Source organism: Mastigoproctus giganteus, chromosome 3 (assembly GCF_048544385.1).
Source record: "Mastigoproctus giganteus isolate SK-2022 chromosome 3, ASM4854438v1, whole genome shotgun sequence".
Classification (NCBI taxonomy): domain Eukaryota; kingdom Metazoa; phylum Arthropoda; class Arachnida; order Uropygi; family Thelyphonidae; genus Mastigoproctus; species Mastigoproctus giganteus.
The window spans coordinates 9,199,565-9,214,032 of NC_143577.1; the positions used below are offsets into that span (position 1 = coordinate 9,199,565).

The 14,468-nt window shown below is 40.9% G+C and overlaps 1 protein-coding gene across 3 annotated transcripts in view; it reads left to right on the forward strand.

The window, feature by feature from the left end:
- Positions 1-14,468, forward strand: part of LOC150087653 (uncharacterized) — a 354,571-nt gene that overhangs the window by 21,393 nt on the left and 318,710 nt on the right. For 2 of the 3 annotated variants that reach the window (XR_016546750.1, XM_090369902.1), the window contains exon 1: positions 9,698-9,848. The exons of the other annotated variant lie outside the window; for it this stretch is intronic. The gene's annotated coding sequence lies outside the window, so the exon portion shown is untranslated. Of the gene's footprint in view, positions 1-9,697; positions 9,849-14,468 lie in introns of those variants that run through there. 3 annotated transcript variants of the gene reach the window in all.

Consider the following 14,468-nt stretch of genomic DNA (forward strand, 5'->3'; position numbering starts at 1 on the left):
CATGTAGGATGCGTTATCTACAACCTCTAATCAATGGCTATCTTTGGGTGTCTCTAGGAGAAATAAAGATAATAATAACAATGAGTTTCCGGGAGAAAGAAGGTAGGTTATTTTTTCTGGAAACTTGGGTTTTTCATCCAGAAAACAGAAAGCCCATCAGAGTGAAAGGCTACTTGTGCATGAGTAACATGAGTGCATATTCCACGATATGAAATTAGTCGTGAAAGGTTAACCATTTACGAAGTCAAGTCAGGTATTACCTACAAAATTCGAACAGTCCTTTGCATCCATTTCCGCGTATGCGCTGTTACACTGCGTTCACTCGAACTTTAATCCTAATGTAAACAAATTACGTCATTGGTAAAGCTCTCTTTGGTCGCTTGCTAAGCAAACAGAGCTCTGATGACGCAAATTTGTTTATGTTTGGATTAAAGGTAGAAGGAACACTATAGATTCGTAGCCAATGTGAGAAGTGTGTTTGCAGCATTAGAACCCACCAGAGAGACAGTTAACAGCGACCTGTCACATTAATCGATAAGTACGAGGTAATCGGTTAAGAAAACATTAAGAACTACTGTAATAAGGAAGTCATGGCAATTAGAACCGGCAAACGGAAGGTGTTACAAATCTCCAGCAGGTCTCTTGTTTGAGTGAGTATCAGCTGGAGTTGCTCTCTTCGACACACCACCTCCTGCAGCATGCGAACGTGGAGTTTGTTTGTGCGTTGGGGTGTGAGGGAAGGGGGCGAAAGAAGGCCACGGAGTAAATCTTTGCCTTCGTGGATAATCCTTACACACATGAAGCTGTTTTATTGAAAGAACCGGCGAGTACTTGAGTAAATGCATCAGGATTAGGGCTCACAAAAATGGCTGAGCCCACGGTGCTAAGTGGTTCTGGCTGCAGGTGAAACTGAGACGAGATTGAGTGTATAAAGAGTCCGATAAATAAAAGAAAAGAAAGCTTAAGGACTGCGTCTTGTCTTAAATAATTACTTTAGTTAAGTCTTTTGTAGCACTGTCCAAGTAGAGCATAATTGGATTAATCTAAAAGTTCAACTCTAGGAAAACATTTTATACATGGCATGGAGGAATTAGTGATCGTGGCAACTGTGCTAATTGCGAGGGTTGCACAAGTACTTACAAAGTGCATCTTTCATTATTTTCATTGAGAGGATCATTAGAGAAATACTTGTGTAACCAATGGTGAAAAACAATCCTATACCAATAACAAATTCTCCATGATTGAAGAGTTATGTCAGAACATCATGTACAACGGGGCCAGGATACCTCCTGGCCCCGTTGCACATTGCCTGACCACTTTATTAGAACCATGACCTAATACCATGTTGGAGAGCAGTTGGGCCTAATCTGTGTCGAAAAGACGAATTCTGGACCATCCATGTAACAAATTGTCTTCAAATCCTGGAGTGACGTAGGCAGAGGACTGGGCACGAACATGGTTTTCTAGTTTATCCCACAGATGCTCAATGAGATTGAGATCCGCGATCGAACTGGCCAGAACAGACGCTTGATTTGCTCTGTGTTTTCCTTAAGTCCCTCTTACATTGGCGAGGTGGATGGTTGCATTGCCACCTTGAAAGTTCCCTTATCCATATGAGTAAACAGGTAACTGCCGATTGTATCTTGTTTTGTGTTCAAAGCCAAAAATGTAAGGCTGTGAGGAGTCAGTAAACTATGTCTGTAATTGCGTAATTTGCCAGCAAATCAGGCAAATCGACCAGAGAATACACGCAATGTTCAAAGAAAGTGCATCACCTAGGAATTTCACATTTCTAACCCTTTTTCGCGATGGTATGTTACATTAATGACTGGCATCACAAATAGAAATATAAACAAAAGATATTTATTAATAGTTAAGGCAAAGCTAAGTAATATTTGAAAGGTGCTCTCAAAATATTCCAAAATAAGCATTTGCAACATTTCTACAACAGTAAAATTTTAAGAGGTGATGCACTTTCTTTGAACACCAGTGTATATAGGTTTGTCTATTATATAGGAATGAAGCAGAGGTGAAACATTCCTTGGTGGAACCAAAGAATTCACATTGCATATCAAGCCTATTTTGGTATGGGTGAAAAGGGAAGTGGTGTGCACCTCATTTCTGCTGTGATAGTGGAAGGTTACCATCAGAGGGATGTTTCATGGTAGTTGCAAGTGTACCCTTTTGCTATACCTCGAGAAGACTTTTTAAAGTTTCTTTCATCCCCAATCTACCTTCCAGAGAACAGTAGTCAGAATATGAAGAATAAAATAATATCTGATGAATATCTGGTGGGCAGAATAATTGGGATTACACCTCAGAAGTAGCCTGTCCTAGTGGAACCACACGTAATCAACAAAAATTGAGTGACTTAGAGCGGGACATGGGTCTCAAGATATTTCGTTAAAAATAGTGGAACATACTGGATCCCAGCTGAAGACAAGATGGAGAAAATGTCATACGATTGATGCAAACTTCCTGTTTTTTGATTTGATTGGTCATTTAAAAAAATTGGTATTGGTCACAATCTGAAAAATGCGTTTTATCACAAATAGTTCTTGTAAAAGTTTCACTCTGTTTCTGCACAGTGTTAATACCCACCCATTGATTTCTGTAGTTCTTGGGGTTCCTTCTGGGTGTGCAAGTGGTTTCAGTAAGTTCCCTTGCTTTCTCTGCCTAACAGAAGTGTAGTACATCAACGCTACAGGAGAAGAGAATGATGGGCCAGAAATAAAACCTGAGTTTCCGAGAGAAAAACCATGCTGCTCTCTCCTGAGACCAACTAACTCAGCCACGTTATGAAAAAATCCCCTTAAAATTAAAATTCCTCACTTTATCGACGGGATTCGAACTCAGTCAAGTCATTTCCACCCCGTGTGGAGAGAACCGCAATTATACCAATTGTGCTACTTCGCGCGAGGGAGAAACACTGGGAAATGTAAATAAACAGAACCTTTTTGAAAATTTTTTACGTCCATCTTGGTTGCAAAAAAATTGTTCAAGAAGAGTAGTGATCTAATGGGCTGATCCATGAAAGAAAAATGCAAATAAATTTCAAAGCACGCTTAACTCTAGAAGACAGTTAACAGACGATGTGCAATCAGTAGATATGATTAAAGGAATAGGACTACAGAGTCCAATAATGCTCATAATGTAAATCATGCTGTTAGAACGATGTCCATTTAGTTAGAGATCCCATCTACATTAATTAAACATCTCCGGTAGAAGATATATGGATCATTCACAATCGACTTGTCACACGTAGAGTATATCAGTGAATTTAGACGTGCGCAGGTGGTGAGAAGACATGAGGCAGGATCAGAAGCATCGACAGCACAGTCGCTGTCGGATTCAACTGCCAATGAATTGATGTATCAATCACACGAGCTGAACTTCTCGACAGATCAATTTAAGTTTAATTTCATAAGGGACATGAGTAACGCTCTATACGTTGTGTTTTTGATGTAATATCAGGGACACCATTTTCTAGGGAGTCAATAAAATACCCGATTCTGGGGTCCTTTCCTCTAATTACTAAATACATATTAAATACTTGTGTTAATTCCATATACACTTCGAAAAAACAGATTGGTAACACCGGGGTGCATTTTAAGAAAAGTTCTCTGATGTTTTACTGCTGACAAGAAATCTAATTAATTAAACCTAGCTTTATATTCAGAGGAGATAACAGCAGTTTGTTTCGATCTCCTGGTGGTTCTTCCTTAATGTTCTTTGAATCTGGTGTCAGCGACTCTCGATGGCCACTCTTTCCTTTCCCAAAGTTCAATTCTTGCTCGACTGTCTCTCTCGCACGCAAGCCATTTTTGTGTAACCAACTTGTTAGCCCATGTATTATCCTGCCTCTCTTTTTCCAGAAGGTGGTATTACTGCAACTGTAACCAAATATTTGGATTGTTCACACAACCACAAGTTGCCATTGTCGAAGTTGTTTGTAGGGTTTAGGAACATCGATTTTCTAGGATCGATTTCCTGCTTGTTGGATGAAAAATCCGCGTATCCGGGAGAAAAAACCATGCTACCCTCGCCTGAAACCAACTAACTCAGCCACATTGTGAAAAAGGCCCATAAAAATTTCCCACATTATCGACAGGACTCGAACCTTCTTTTCTACCTGGTAGGATCACCAACATACACTACCTTATTTGCAAGCATCGACATGTCTAATCACGTCTGGGCACGTCTATTCCTGTTAATTACAAAGGAATACGCATATCGCGTATACACGGAGTGTGCGTGGATCAATCTAGTGTTTATCGAATAGCCTATCAAAAAACAATAGCTTGAGTTGATATAAAATCTCGACTGCCTTTTATTTTATTCTAAAATGTCTATTTTTGAATTTTTTTTAAATATATTTTAGAGGCATAAATCTTTTTAATTATTTCCATTTGAACGCCTCGCCACAGCACAAAGATTACTTTCTTTTGTCATGAATCCTATTTAATTATCGCAATGCTCCAACTGGTGGTACAATGATCTATTTAGTTCTGGTTGCAATTTCTCTGTTATATTTTATCATTCTCTTTTCAGAGAGAGAGAGATTGCTGCTGCAGTCTCTCTCTTCTCTTTTCACTATCTTTGATTTGATCCATTTTGTTGACGACTTGCGTTACTTGTTGAATCTCCATCGATTGATATCGCTTTGTGTGCCTCCAACGTTCCTTTGTTTTGTAAGGATTCTTCTAAGGGCGATTGTACAACGCCATTGTCCTTCCTTTTGATATGCCGTTTCAATTACGTTCTCTCTCTCTCTCTCTCTCTCTCTCTCTCTCTCTCTCTCTCTCTCTCTCTCTCTCTCTCTCTCTCTCTTATAGGGGGCATCCGAAATGGCATTCCTTTGTAGAGCTCTAATAATAAACTTCCTATTCGCTTACCTTCTGTAACTACGCATCCATTGTGTCTGCGCTGGAGCACGGAGGTATCGTCACCGTCCTCCTCACATCGGGTGAAAAAGGCCAGGGTTCGAATCCCATTGATGACGAGAGGAACTTTTTTCCTTCCGTGGCTGAGTTAGTCGGTCTTAGGTGTAGACATCAAGGTTTATCTACCGGGAAAATCTGGGGTTTTTCCTACAGCAAAGCAGGCAAATAGACCATAGAACACACGCAATTTACAGACACAATATCCATGGGTAGTTGAAAGTTAATTTCCAGATGACCCTAATAAACAGCTGCATTGTGGCTGATCAAGTGACTCTCTTCAAAGAAAAGCAGTTGGTCTACCAACCATGCTCGGGACTGGCCTTCCACCTTATAATCAAAGTTACACATCGATGATCACTGGTGGTCAATGATCATGTCCAGTCCAATTCTTATGTTAGAATAAACCCCATCCGAAAAGATGGTAACATCAAATACGACTCCCCATGCACAGAAGAACATGTCGGTAGCTGTTCAGGATCATTTACCACTCTCCACCTTGAGGAAGCGAGAAACTCTTCAAGAAGATAACCTCTCCACGACTGACTAAAAACACTAAACCGTTTGTACACATCCAAAAACTGCTGCCAGGAGTAAACTTCCCCATAGTAAACCGCACGATGCTATGCACCCGTCATATCAACAAGGAACTGTTCAGGCAGGTGGATGATCGGTAATGATCTGGGGCGTGTTCAACTGGCTCACGTTGAGACCTCTGGTACGTCTACACGCATCTCAGAACGGTCCAGGTTACATGTCCATCCTTGCAGACCATCTGCATCCCTTCATGGTCATCCTGCACCCACAGGGTAATGGACTCTTCCAGCAGGACAATGCGCCTGCATACAGAGCCGTGGTGACAAGAGCATTCCGCAAATTTTACCACCATGGAATGGCCTCCCCGGAATATGAACCCTATGGAGCATCTTTGGGATGCTGTGAAAAGGTCCGTTCGAGGTTTGGATCCTCCATTCCATCTATGCAGCAAGCATAGATGGAAATACCTGTGGAACGCTTTCGTGAACTAGTGGAATGAATTCCTCGCCATGTGACTGCCCTTGTTCGGAAGAAAGGTGGGCCTACCCATTACTAGGTAGGTAGATATCCCATGAGTTCTGTCAACGCAGTGTATTTCAAAAACATTATCAAAATTTATTTATATTTTTGATAACTGGTTGATAATTGGTTGCTAACTCTGATGAGATGGCAACGTTATCGAAACAGCTGTTTATCTTTTAAATCCGGGATCCTGGACAAAGGAATTTAAAAGCTTCAATTCTCTTTCCAGCACCCTTCTATTGGATTTTAGCTAAGCTAACAGCCACCATGATCGCACACATATACGCACGAGAAATTCGAGAATGTTGGGGAAAGGATCTTGGCTTAGAAGAAACAAAGACTTTCGAAACTTCAGTTGCAGAAACCGGATTCTCTTTATGTCAACATTTGCCGAACCGATAAGTCCAGCGATAAATGAAGACAAACCCGAAACTCTTCACCTGCGAAGGAAAGAGAATGCAAAGAAGCAAAATCGATGTGCGGAGAAGACAAATATCTGAGACGCTTAAAGGAGTGTTTATAGAAGTGGAAAAGAAAACACAACACTGGAAAGCCTCGGATATACAGTAGTGGACAAAAAAAAGTGCAACACCATGAAAAATTTTTAAAATGGAAAAAATACGCTGAAATACATTAGATAATAGACGTTATTAGCTTATGCAACGTTTGTTGTGATTGCAACATCCACTGTTTTAGAGTTTGAGTCTTAGGCCAACGATCAGGAATTGGAGGATCGAAAGGCGAGTTGAGTAATTACAGCCCTGTTAGCTTTACATCTGTTCCAGGGAAAATAAATGAATTTCTGATTTAAGAAGTAATGGAGGACCATCTGGACAGGTATGCAATTATACTGCAATCACAGCATGGATTTGTCAAGGGGCGGTCCTGTCTAAGCAATCTGATATGAATCAATGACCAAGGAACTGGATGCAAGTAAAAAATATAATTTTGGCATCATATATTTGGATTTCAGGAAGTCTTTTGATATCTTGGACATAAAAGACTGCTGTACAAACTAGATCAACGCGACATTAAGGGCAGGTTACCGCTTTGGATAAAAAGATGGTTAAGTGGAAGGAGACAGAGAGTGGTAATTAATAGACATTGCAAATCGTGGACTAATGTTATTAGTGGAGTTCCCCAGGGTTGGGCTGGGTCCATTGTTGTCTCCAGTATTTATCAATAATATTGATGAAGGTATACCAGGCTTAATGTCTAAGTTTGCAGATGATTCATAGATTGGCAAAGTGATTAACGACAGTCATCAGGGTCAGCTACAGCAACAAGATCTAAGAAACTTGGGTCAATGGGCTGAGAAATGGCAGTTTAAGTTTAATATTGACCAATGCAAGGTACTCTCACTGCACATGGGTACAATAACTCCAGAGTAACTTATCAACTGTGTAGTACTACACCCAATGATGTACAGAAACTTTGCTAGCAGGGATGAGGATGTGATTACCCTTTGTATAAGGTCATGGTTACGCTACATCTAGAGTATTGTATACAGGTGTGGAGGCCTCATTTTAGGAAGGCTGTAGATCGGCTGAAATGGGTGCAGAGAAGGCCAACCAGAATGGAAGAGGACAAAAAGGTACTCTTACCCAGAAAGGCTTCTGTTGTGCAAATTACAGTGTCTGGAGACTAGGCACTTGTAGGGTGAACTGATTGAGGCGATTGAAGCCTTGAATGGATTGAGTAAGCTGAATATTAATGGTATTCATTCCCCTGCTGAAACTACACGCATGAAGGGCGCATAAATAAAAGTTGAAGAAGGATTGTTGCAAGATAGATGTGCAGAAGTTTACCTTCAGCTAGCAGGTGGTTGATTGTTGGAACAGGCTTCCATCTGTTGTTGTGGAAGTGGATGGGTTCATGAATTCAAGCTAGAACTAGATGAATTCTTGAAGGGTGCGGATGGGTGAACTGTGAAGATTTTGCTTTCTTGCAAATTTGCCAATCCTTCTCGCCTGGATGAGGATTGGCAAATGATGTAAGTGGAATAAGCATAAAAATATGTAGGCAAAGTTCACATTTTGTTTATTCTTTCAGTATTCAAATATTGTAATATTTAACAATATTGGCATTTTAAATAAAAAGTTTTAATGCTTCTGAAGGTGTTGCTATTTATTTGTCCACTGCTGTATTTCTGGCAAAAGCAGAAAGACCCTAATGAAGTTCCAGTAGGAAGGAAGGGGGACCTTGCCAGTTTCACGAGACACCAGATGTTGAGAGCAAACATTGAAGCATTTTTCAGCTCAAGAAATGGAGTTCTTTGAGTGGGAAAAAGTCCATGAAACGGGAGGGAGAAGATAGAAACCAGAACGCTGCCCAAGAGAAAAACTTTTCATTTCATACATGACACCCGGAAATCCCAGAGGAAGGTTAAAAACAAAGACGGAAAATGTCACATCCAATTAGAAGGCACGCATGCGCGTGGCGTGCATTTCGACCACGTCAGAAACCATTTTTGCTCGACAACATCCCATTCCGAGATTGAGAAAAGGTCAGACTCAATTCACTTAAAGAGAATCGCATTCAGTTGAACCAAACGAAAACTGGGATCGGAAAATGACGTAAAACACCCACTTGGGTTTATTGCTTTCGTTCTTCCCTTATTCTCCGTTGTCCCTCAAAGGCACGCATTCATCAATTGGCCACACTTCCGTTTATTTATGAATGGCACGCTGTTTACATGGTTACCTAGCAACCCCAATCTTCGGAGCATCTCGCGTCCGTCCCTGCATCCCCTCCCCGCGTCCTCTGGGCTTTTGATCTTATCGATCATTGTCTTATTCCGTCCAAAGTGGCATCTCGCTAATCTTTAACAGTACAATGACGTCATCACTGCTCTTAACACATATTGACACGCACTTATTCCTCCGACTACTCCATCTTCGCTTTCCATCGTTCAAGGATATTCGATCCTTCCGCCTCTCTTTCTACCTCCGTTCGTCCCGATGAAAGCGATACCCACAGATCAATATGCGGAAACTATTGCTTTAAAACGAATCCAAAACATCTTTAACAAATCGTTCCTGTTTTTTTCCCGGTACTCCATATGTTGCCTTCTTTGAAGTAAGACGATCCTCTCCAGCTGATAACATTGCCGACTTCGTAATCTGTATAAAACCCTTTCGCCCCCCCCCCCACACACAACTCTGGGTGGTACGAAATTGAATCCGTGTGCCAGCCATGCGCCTCCCACATGCGTACAAGACGAATACGAAAGCGAGGATCGCGTCCCGTTGACATTTATATCCAAACGACAATCCCCATATTTGTAAGCAACAAATTCTCGTCTGTAATTTCGTGCGGGGCCCCCTCATCGCGTTCGATTCAAATGTTTGCCGATACATTTACGGCCGGAACATCTGGAAACTGAGCGTTGCCGGTATGTGTAGGCGTGCGCGCCTGTTTCGTGGTCACGTGACTTGTAGAACGAGCCTTAAATATCTTCGTGCGAGAGTGCCGATTGTCCCCTTCCCTTCGTTTTCTTTTTTTTTTGCCTCCCGTTCTCGAGACCGCTGTTCGGTAGCTCTTTGGAGTGTCGCTAGCGCCAGTGTACGCCTACACAAGCACCCGCCACAAGTGTTATCTCCTCGTGCAGCACGTCAGACCGGCATCTATCACCGGTCACGTGGTTCGCTGCTGCACAGCGAACTCTTTTGTGCGCTCGCTTATTGCAGGAAAACGTAACACGGGCTCCAGCAGATCGGCCGATGCTGAGTAGCGTTTGCCACGCATTCTGCCCTCGCCGGCTTTCGTTTAGTGGTGTGGGAGTTCATACAGTGAGTGTGCGGCCCTGAAGAATTCGGAGAACCCCCCAAGAGGATGATATCCGCACATGTAAGTCCGCACTTTTTGTTTCCAATGTTGCAAATTGTATTTTAATCGCCGTCCGGGACACTTTAACGCCGTATTGTAGTTAAGGAGAAGACCCCTCCTTTTGTCAACCCTCAGATGCCCTTTAAACTCGTGAGACGAATCCCCTGAAGACGCCGCTACCGGCGAAACGTGCCAGCTGTTTGCACCAGTACCGGTGCAAATTACACGTACCTGGCAGGTGGGCACCTGTTGCCGTACACGTTGTCGACATCTGCTGATGAGAGGGGGTCATTCGGATGGGGTTTTCGCCGGATTATTTTAATCCCGCTTTGATCGGTTAGTCATCGCCCGTTAACCGGCAATTCCGATGTGAACATATGGAAATTGCCACTGCGAAGAAGAAGAAGACTTTTTTGCACATTTTGCACCACACAAACAATCCCCGGCGTGTCTGAAAGGAAAGCGATTTCCGATCTTACACAATTATGGTTTCGCACGCAAATGCCGACTGTGGTAGCGACCGTACCAACCCCAACGTACAGTCTGTTTCAACACCGCCGTGAATTGGCGTAAACATACTGTCGATGTAGTTGTACAGCTGGCCGGAATCCGTTGTCTTCTTACAAAGATTGCAACTGGAACATTCGTGCTTCCAACGTATGTGGGAGGACCTAAAAGGTTTGACCTTTACAGATTGTCCACGGCCAAAAGGAATTTGATCTTCGTTGACTTTCAAATGACATCTTATTACAATGCACGTAATTTCATACAGGATGCTAAGAAACATAAACGGTGGTGTTAAGAAACGCATAAAGACAATTGGAGTTCAATAATTTACAATATTTATTTATTTAATAATTTACAATATTTATTTATTTATTTATAAATAAATATTGTAAATTATTGAACTCCAATTTCTTAATGATCACTTATACTCAAGTGATCATTTAAGAAATATTTATTTATATATTTACGCTATACAAGGGAATTACTGTATCAGGCATGCGCTGTTCATCTCAATAATGTAATTATTAAGATCATGGAAAGGTATTTTGGAACTCCAACTTCATTATAATGTCTTTAAAATGACATCTTATTACAATGCACCTAATTTCATACAGGATGTTAAGAAACATAAACGGTGGTGTTAAGAAACGCATAAAGACAATTGGAGTTCAATAATTTACAATATTTATTTATTTAATAATTTACAATATTTATTTATAAATAAATATTGTAAATTATTGAACTCCAATTTCTTAATGATCACTTGGGTATATTTATTTATAAATAAATATACCCAAGTGATCATTAAGAAATATTTATTTATATATTTACACTATATAAGGGAATTACTGTATCAGGCATGCGCTGTTCATCTCAATAATGTAATTATTAAGATCATGGAAAGGTATTTTGGAACTCCAACTTCATTATAATGTCTTTAAAATGACATCTTATTACAATGCACCTAATTTCATACAGGATGTTAAGAAACATAAACGGTGGTGTTAAGAAACGCATAAAGACAATTGGAGTTCATAATTTACAATATTTATTTCGCTGTTCATCTGGTTAATGTAATTATCACGATCGTGGAACAAACAACAGTTTAACAAACATTTAAGGGACGGCTTCTAAGTTAACCTCCCTGTTTTTCGCCGTCCTGGTAGTTAAATAATTTACCACCCACGTAGGGAGCTGAATTACAAATAATCTGACATAATTCTGTGTCGTTAATTCTCGCAAGATCATCAATAACAATAAATTGATATTTGTGATATATTTGAAATCCATTTATAAGAGTCGAGGTCCCCTAATTTGGGGGCTCTTGTCAACTTTCGATCAAGGTTCCGTTGTATAAAGTTTTTGTGGACTCTTCTTCTTCCGGGGTAGGTCTTAGGCCTCTCGATGATGTTCCACCAATGAGGAGTCCACCCAGAAGTGAGGAATCCATCCATCCAAGTATTTCTTGGACACTAGGACTCACAAATTTATAAATGCACCTCCTAACCCCCTTATGGAGGGATAAAAACGAAAATAAAGTAGTCTTCAGAAGATTGGTAATTTTGAATCTTCCCTGTATGCAGTTTACAATCTAATGAAAAATTTCTTCTTTAAGAAGGGCCATTAAATGCACTTCTGGTACTCTTGAGGAGTAGTATTGGTTTTGTGTCTTTTAGATCTTTTAGATTCTATATTTTTGGACCGGAACAAGTTTATGTCGCCCCTATCATTGATATCCAGACACCCCCTCCATTGAAAGTTTGTCCGATCTCACCCAAGCGCCACCTATCAAAACACTACTATGAATATACTGGTAGGCTTTCGATTGTGAATGCAAGATGCAGCGATTGATGGAGTTAACAGACTTCCAATGTGGAAGGAAAATAGGGTGCCACATAAGTAATCGGTCTGAATGTGATTTATCAACTTCACTTAAGATCCCTGGGTCGACAACTGATGTGATCTGCAAATGGAAGAAGATGGTAATGAAAAAGTCACAAAAGAACCCGGAAAACCTCTGAAGCTGACAGAAAGTGATAACCGAGCGCTGCAGAAAATCGTCCTCTCGGAAGGCATGTCGACATTGTCGCAGCACATATAAACCCTCAATAATACGACTGAGACACATATCAGTACCGCCGCCCCTTCACACCGGGTAGAAAAGACCTCGGTTCGATTATCATCAATGGCACGAGGAATTTTTATCGGTCTTTTCACAACGTGGCTGAGTTAGTGGATATCAGGAAAGGGTAGCATGGTTTATTCTTCTTACATTATGTTTAATGTAATGGGGTATGTGGCCAGAATTAAAGATTATATAAATGTTTGAATTATTTTAAATTAATTATGGGAAAAATTAAAAAAAAATTTTTTTTTTTTAATTTTTAAACAGTGACAACCAGTCAGTGGCGTATATGTATAATGTATGGAGAGGCAACTACTCAGCGCCCTCTATGCAGCCTCTAAGTAGCTGCTATTCGGTGGTAAAGAAAGCGAGGAATAGAGTGAAAGCAATAATGAATTGTTCTTGTTGGGTTTCAGAAGCAACTGTGACCAAGGCTCGGGTGTGTTCTGTGGTTGATTTTCTGTTTGCTGGATGAAAAACCCGAGTTTTCTGGAGTAAAAAACCATGCTACCCATTCTGAGACCGACTAACTCAGCCACGTTGTGAAAAAGACCCATAAAAAATTCCTCACATCATTGATGGGACTCGAACTCAGGTCTTATTCCACCCGGTGTGGGGAGGGTGGCAATCCTACCTACTGTGCTACCCACGAGGGCCTTGACTATGACAGAGAGAGAGAGATAGATGGCAGTAAACTGATAGAAAGTTGCATTACTTGGACATTCTTGGTGAGCTCCATCCTCCAATGAGAGGTCATGGCATTATTACAATCGTGGAACTAGGAATTATGGTAGTTTTGATGTATATGGTGTAACGAGAGGAATCAACTTGAGGATTGAGAAGGGTGGAAGACAATAATTAGATAATTAAGGTAGGAGAAGAAAAGAGCGCAAGAATAGAAAGAATGCTGAACAAATCCCTTGGATAACTCAATTAGATTGTTTACCTGAAAACAAGTGTTTAAAGCAAGTAGAAAAGTGAAGGAACAAACCAGCAAATAGCTCAGGCAAGTTGGGATCTCAACCTACGAGTCAGGGCCCCTGGTTGTGAAAAGATTTAATACGAGATGGGAAGTTAGTACCACGCGCTAGCACTGATGAATAGCACAGACTTTGAAAGGAATTCATTTGAAATCCATAAAAGATAAAGTGGATGGACAAACACCAGACATGATCCTCGAATTATTCCTACATAATGCAGGCCTTGTGACAAGGGGATTGTCTTGTTGAAAAAACTTCAAGCTATCTGGATTAATGTCCAAAAACAATGTACCGAGGTGAGATCTAGAAGTGAGGGTGTGTTCGGTGATGTCCAGGCGACCCAGTGATGTCCATGAGAGGAATCAGTGATGTCCAGGCGACTCTTTTCCAATCATCAGACGTCCAAACACAATGCTCCCGTGCCATGAACTGGTCATGGCACGGGAGCATTTCTCCGGCAGCCCTCGAAGAGTCGACAACGTCTGAGGTTGTTGAGATGTGGGCGCCCGCTTTCCTAGTGTCACAAATCATTTCCTGATTCAATTACATCAGGGTCTTACTTTTCCCCATTGACAGGCACCACAAGTGCTGGCACTATATGTGCTCCTGCGGTTGGTGAAGTCATTCTGAGGTGGAAGCGTCCATTCGTGGAGACAGAAGTGGTCAAAATATTTTGGCTCCTGAGTGTATAGAAGTAAGATCCCAAGAAATACCAATATAAAAATTGAAACAAATTTATATCAAGACAAAGTATTTTAACAGCAGTTAGATCGCCAATGTACAATAAAAAAACAATAATGTAGATTTATGGAATCGACACAGAATTATTCACAACGTGGCTGAGTTAGTCGGTCCCAAGAGAGGATAGCATGATTTTATCTTCCGAAAACTCGGGTTTTTCATCCAGCAAACAAAAAGACAATCCCACCGAGCAGGTGGCATCTGATAACATTCCACTGAAATTCTAACAGAACTTGATCCACTTACTTTCAAATCCGTGTTCTGACATACACTGCCCTACCATTGATA